The 7,500-nt window shown below is 35.5% G+C and overlaps 1 protein-coding gene across 10 annotated transcripts in view; it reads left to right on the forward strand.

Annotated features, from left to right (window-relative positions):
* Positions 1-7,500, forward strand: part of LOC136837064 (calcium-activated chloride channel regulator 1-like) — a 151,536-nt gene that overhangs the window by 124,427 nt on the left and 19,609 nt on the right. The window lies entirely within an intron of this gene.

Here is a 7,500-nt window from a genome sequence, read left to right on the forward strand (position 1 = left end):
CAGCTTTGTTTCTTTATTTCTTTATACATTGTACTAAATAATGTGCATTTTATTTTTCGCATAAGAAAAATGTAGACACGATGCGTATAGCTATATATACAGTAGATAAATGCACACATACGCAAGACAGAGGTGACTGCCGAAGGTTGTGTAGGAGAGCTCAACGCATTGGTAGTGAGTGTTCTGTGTAGCAAATATTTTGGAAGTTTTCTGTACACTATATTCATCCACGTTTCTGCAGCCAAAATATGAATGTGAAATTGACCATTTTTTTTTTATTGGACCCGCTCCTTGCTAGGGAAACGTCTTAGTGTTAAAAGAAGGCATGCGTGAACATTCTTAGAAGTAGCAGAAAATACGAGACCTACTTGTAGATGTATGAGTTTTCCGCTGGTCGCTGAGATTCGTGAAGTTTAGTACTTGGTTGGGTGGCCTCCAAGTGTGTTGGGCTAGCATCCTCATCTCATCAATTCTCCTCCCCCAACACACATACATACACACACAGATATATATATATATATATATATATATATATGTATATATATATATATATATATATATATATATATATATATATATATATATATATATATATATATATATATACATATATATCAATTAAATTATCAACTAAATATTACTTTGGATTGCAGTTCCACGATTAAATATTCCTGTGAGCGCATAATCGCTTCTTTGACATTTAGAGTCTGTTCTACGAAACCGATTATTTTATGTAACGAACTGTAAAGCACGTATTTTTAAATCCTGTTTTATTCCCTTCTTTGTAAACTCTTAGACCACTTGACAATCTTTTTTGGTTTTCTTAACTAACTCCTTCACCTTTTACATCATCTTCTAGTACGCATGACTGACGTAGCGTGTAATTGTAATTCCGTGTTTTAAAACAAGATCTAAAAATCCATTAAGACAAAGCTGTGAAGAAAAAACTGTCTGAACGCCTGAGCTGTGCGAAAGCTGTGAAAGGTCAAACGCCTGAGTCACAGAAACAAGTTAAACTGTGATCCATCTGAGATGAGACTCTTTGCCCTCTCTCCCCTCAGCGATGTTCGCTCATCTGCTGATAATTCTTCGTTTTTATTAATTTTAATAATTAGGGATTTTTACGCACTCAAAGTGTTGAAGTTTATGTGACATATACAGAGATTGAGAGAATGGTTGAAATTGAGGCATGATTTTTATTTCTTAATTCAATTTGCAGCTAGAATTATATTTCCGACGCTCATGACCATTGTCGTTGACAAGGATGGTAATTGATTGTTTTGTTATGCAAACAATTTAATCAGTTAATCTCCCTAGACATGACCACTTATGACAGCTGTGTTCATAGTTTTGTGACAGCAGCGCATAACTTCAAACCTACAGCACAGTTCCAGGTATCAAGCGTGGTATGCTGGTATTTGCAACAAACGTAAAAGTGTAAATAGAAAACAAAATTTAATTTCATTATGATTGTCCAAAGATAATTAGCTGTTTCTTAGACATATGACGTAGAGGCTTAGTTGAAAAGATAAAAATTCGATGGGTTTAGAAATCACACAAGAAATAAAACGGATAAACCTTTGTCTTAATCTGAATGAGGTTTAAAGTAATTTAAATTTTCAATAATGGATCTCCGAAATATAAAAAACCTAAGATGATCTGATATAACATACACTAAAGCTTCATTCCAAGAGGAAGGCTTCTTCACCAGATGTGCAGAATGCAATGTTGCAAAAAAAAAAAAAAAAAAAAGAAGGCAAGATTTCAGGCGTTCATAAACTAAAGACTTAACGATTGTCTAACGCATTATATAACATTATCCTCTAGAGACTGTGATCTCGAGAATTCGATACGAGGGGATGAGTGTTGCTCTGAGTTAACATGAAGGCAGTGCTTGGGTCAGGCTCTGGCAGTGAGGTCAGTTTCACAGCAAAAGGGTTACCTCATGACTATCGGAATTAACAAAAAATCACCGACACAGGCATATATTGATGTTGCTTTGGCTAATTCAGAACTCCGGTTATGAGAAGAAAGAAGAAGGTATAAAGATACGAAATCAATTTGTACTGCACATCTTATAGAGAGAGAAGAGAGAGAGAGAGAGAGAGAGAGAGAGAGAGAGAGAGAGAGAGAGAGAGAGAGAGAGAGAGAGAGGGCAGTCCTCATCCAGCTCGAGAAAAATGATTCCAGACAGGACTCAATGAATTGCATGACGTAGAGCTGAAAAAGACTAAAAATATTACGGTTTTGTTTATGACTGTAATATTGACAAAGAGATATTTCATGGAATTTAATTATGAGAAAATATGAATGAATTGCACAGGAAACATTTATAGGCAGAAGTGCTCACACAAGAGCATTACACTATGCGCTTACTTTCCTAAAGCAATGCGAGGTGTGGCTGTAAACGATACAGTATATCTAATTTTCTGTTGCTTGGTTAGGGAAAGTAATTGGCAGTAACTTGCAGTTACGTCTAGTCTCGAGAGTTCTGAAAGACTAAGGTAGCTGTAATTATTGTTATTGTTATTTACAACGAATATAGATCATTACTCAACAAGCCGTATTACACTGACCATGAAAGGCTCTGAAGTGTAGCTTCATACTTCGAACACTCATCTAAAATATTTTGTGGAGAGAACAAGCCGAATCCAATGGCAGCTTTGAACGTTGCTCTGATTTGTGGCAGAATGTTTCCAGTAAACTCCCAAAAGCCATTAAAGTAGCATAATATTCCGAGTGAGTATGCGATCGATTCTGTTTCAAAACCTGCTTTAACAGAGGCATCGAGGTGAATATATCGTTTCTGAATTTGAGCAGATTTAGGACTCTACTTGAGGTTTAACTCGGGAAACAATCTTATACAAAACTAAATAGTTGGTTAAATTTGTAACCCTCCCTTTCCTCTATTTTTGCCATCTTTACTCTTGGCTTGCCATCCGGCATAGTTTCTGACTTCCTGACATTATCAGTAGCTGAATGATTTAAGTCTGACAGACACATGATGGCTGCGTCCTTCTTGGGGTAGTAAGTTTGCCTTAGCGAGATGGGCAACGAATTCTTTCGCGCCCTCAGCGTCCTGGTGCCTCCCACACATGGCTGCCCTTTCTTGAGACTTCAGAAAGATTATTTCTTAAGCTGCGGCATACAAACACAGCCGCATGCGCTCGCACACACACACACACACACACACACACACACACACACACACACACACATATATATATATATATATATATATATATATATACATAGAGAGATAGAGAGAGAGAGAGAGAGAGAGCAAGAGAGTTGTATAAAGATATCAGAAGATCTTTGTATAAAGATATCAGAAGATCTTTATAGGAGGTTGTATTTATATAAATATATATATATATATATATATATATATATATATATATATATATATATTATATAAATATATATATATATATATATATATATATATATATATATATATGTATGTATTATGTATAAATGAATGAAAGAACTATGACAACGACATATAGATATAAACAGGCAGGTAGCTCAGTCAAAGTAGGCCACGTTTACTCTTGAGCTGCAACCATACCTTGAATAACGGAAGGTGGGAAACAGTCGCGAGTCTTAGATTACGTAATGAAGCCATCACGCCCGTATTCTAATATCTGAGCGCAAATGGTTTGGTCACTGTTTTTGGGCCTCTTCTTTCTTCACACGATTAGATCTCGCCAGTGTTTTGTCCTCTGTCAACCTTATCTACGAATGTTTGTTTATCCGTCTGCCTGTCCTTTCTGTTCTAACCCTCGACGCAGATGGTATGAGTACAAACTGCAACTTTTTATCTTCTTTTTTTTTGCAATAACATAGTATTATGCAAGTTTGTGTGGCTGCTTTGGTTACATGTGTAACCTTTTAAAAAATAATATGTGTTCGAGTTTCACGATGACTAAAAAAAGGAAACAAAAGTAAACAAAGTTTATCTTTTCAAGTCGTGATGTCTGTATATAGCGAGTGACGGTTTGTGGGATTTACTGTAAACCTCTTCCCGTTGATGCTGTCGGTGAGCTAGGCACTCTCTTTGGCTGAGCAGTTAGATCTTGCATTGTTTACATTAGAATACTAGAGTTGAGATCGAATGGGTAATGCTTGTTTTCTTATGTATCGAGGGTATACGAAGGTTAAAAAGAAGGCCGGGTATTTTTATGCCATCGACCCTGACAAAACTACGGTTCATCCTTTGTCAGTCAAGTAACGCAGCTCGCCACAATAAGATGTCCACCAAATCGGCATCTAGTTTGCAACGAGTTAGAGAAATCGGGGTCAGATGACTGACAGGCGATGCAGTTGTCGGATGTGGCGTTTGCAAGTGTGTAACCTTCTAATCCACGAACATCTTCAAATCGCTACCAAGTCTTTTTGCGCCGCCCTCTTCGTCCCGCGAAAAAACGGAGCTAGTTAGTGTCACCAAACCCCGTGGGCGTCAGGAGATCAGTCTTCTCCCTCTCAGATGTTGCGTCATCAGCATCTTCTTTTTTTCTTGATTGAGGAATTCGGCCAAGGAGGGCACTGCAGTGTAAACAAATGAAAACCTGGCAGTTTTGGACGTTAATCAACAAAGTAGAAATGAAATAACTCGTAATTACGCAAAATAAGGAAGGAGGATGGCTAAGAATACAATACCCAAAGGAATGAAATTTCTATTAAAGGGATATGTAAGTAGCAACAACTATATAAAACAATTGATCGGAACAGACTCTGTGAATAGTTTTAACAGCTGGCAGTTACATTAGCGAAGTCAAACGACGTTGAGTCTGGTCATGACTTGGATGGGTGATTACTTGGAAAAGCCAGATACAGTCGGGGCGTGTACCTCTTGAACATGTAACATTTACGGGGTAGGGTGTGGGGTTTGCAAGTTCACCCCATATGTACTCACTATAAACCGGAAAGTTAATACCTGACGCCAACCCTAGTAAGGGGAAAAAGGCGTTTGATCGGTATATATATATATATATATATATATATATATATATATATATATATATATATATATATATATATATATATATGTATACATATATACATATATATATATAAATTTATATATATATATATATATATATATATATATATATATATATATATATATATATATATATATATATATTATATATATATATATATATATATATATATATATATATATATATATATATATATATATATATATATGCTAACTGCTTGAATTACTGTCCCTAAGGCATTACCTGGGAGTTAGCCTGCCCAGGTAATGCCTTAGGTACAGTGGTACTCAGGTTCCAACTTCTTTGATGACTTGTAAGGCCTGGTTGGCAGCGCTCTGGTCTTTCATTTGAAAGACCTGGGTTCGATCCCAATGTGAGTCAGAAATTTATTGTTTATATTATATATATATATATATATATATATATATATATATATATATATATATATATATATATATATATATATATATATATATATATATATTGACTAGGAATTGAACATATACTGGGCACCCCATTGATGAGGATGAGATTTGTCTAAATTGTTAAGGTCTCTCCTAACTGTATGACCTGTTGCCTTTAATAGATCTGTCACAGTAAAACGTCAGATATTTTTTCTCTACACTGTTCTTTTCAGGGGTAGAGTTACTTTAAATTCATCACTTTTGACCTTGGTGTATTTTTATCGCCACAGGCCTTTTAAGAATCGTCATCGCGTTCAGAAACTGTTATTAGTTATTCGCCTCTTTATTGCAGAATCTTCGTAACAATGTGGGTGAAACGAAAACTTTTGGAGTGTGTGGCATTTCACTTCCTCCAATTTACTAAGAACCCTTTGTTTTTCAACTCCTGCAAAACCTTATGATTCATACAGTCGCCTCTCTTACATTTCCATTTTTATCGTGACGAGATGGTTAAAATTGTACGTGAATTCCAAAAGTGCATAAGGCACTACTCGGTCGAATAGTAGAACGCGTTCTTAAAAAGATACCAGATGCATTTTAAATCCATTGCGGTCACGTAAAAGGAAAATCTGGAATTATGTCTTTGCGTGACGGGTGAGTATCGACTGTAACTAAGAATAAGATGAGAGATTTCGAACAGGCTCATTAACTCTCAAATAATGGGCGTTCGATTTAATCAAGACCCTGAGATATATATCTTCCGCACTTAATTGTCAATTGCAGTGGAGTTCGTGCAAAATAAATGTATTGCAAGATGATTAAAGGCAAATTAGATACGTTAGAATGAGAGATTTTTGTCGAAGCTTAAGAAAGAATATATTTATTCATGTTACACCTACGCTTCAATCTGATACCGTCCAACCTCTTATAGACCAGGTAAGCCTTAGGAGACCAGAGGAATGTCCAGCCTAAGCAGGTGGGTTGATGGACAACGAGGTTTTCGTTAAGAGGAGTAGGCAGGTCTATATACTGTACAGTAGTACTTTTTTCTTTTATTTTCCTTTAAATGTCACTTCACTTGAAGGGCTTCTCAACATACAATTGCATCAGAAAACTGAGGCAGGAGTTTTAAATTATGTTAGTATTGTAATAGAATGTACTTGTTTATTTTGATATCTTATTTGAGGTAATTTTATGAAATTTAGGATGTCGGACCAAGCACTTGCGGCACTTTCGGCCATTCATCTCATTGATTTTTTTTCTTTACATTGCCTAGGGAAAAACGACTTAGTTTTAGCTGAAATAGGTTTTTATACAGAGTCATGTAGGAAAAATAAAGGTCAAGTAATTATTTTTAGCTCTTAATTATATCAAGAATGTTTGAAAATATTATTTATGACAAATAAGATTGATTAATAACTTCTTTGTCTTATTTAACCTCTCTGAACATTCGGTTATAAGGGCTAAAAGGGAAACCAAAGTTGTCATGCATGACGATGTACTGTTTAGCCAGCTCTCCTTTGTGGAAGGAAAATGTGGATGTAGAATGCAAATGAGAGGAAGAATGTTGATGTTAGTGAGATGAATTGTTTGGTATTTGGTGAGTGAGACAGGTTGAAACCTAAGAGATGTAGATTTACGATAAAGATGTGGTAAACAGAAGGTTAATGTAGGAGAAATTGGATCAGGGTTTTGAGGTGTTGTGGTTACGTCGATGGAAAAATAAAGATGGGTTTGGTGAAAGAGTTTCATAATTTGGAAGCACTGGGATGAAAGAGATGTAGATCGAGAATATGCTGTCTATCTATGTATGATGTATTAGTATTGCAGTCTGACAGGACGAAAGAGATTGCTTGCAAGTTAGAGGTGAGTGGCGTAATGTTTTTGTGGTGGGGAAGGGGTAGGGGGAACATGAACTTTACATCAGGTACTGGAAGCCTTCAGTATTGTGGAAATTTTCTGCACAGAAGTTTCAGCCAACAATTAGCAATTAAAGGATGAACGTATTAGGGACTAGTGACTGATATATATATATACATATACTGTATATATATATATATATATATATATATATATATATATATATATAT

This window comes from Macrobrachium rosenbergii, chromosome 57 (genome assembly GCF_040412425.1).
Source record: "Macrobrachium rosenbergii isolate ZJJX-2024 chromosome 57, ASM4041242v1, whole genome shotgun sequence".
NCBI lineage: Eukaryota > Metazoa > Arthropoda > Malacostraca > Decapoda > Palaemonidae > Macrobrachium > Macrobrachium rosenbergii.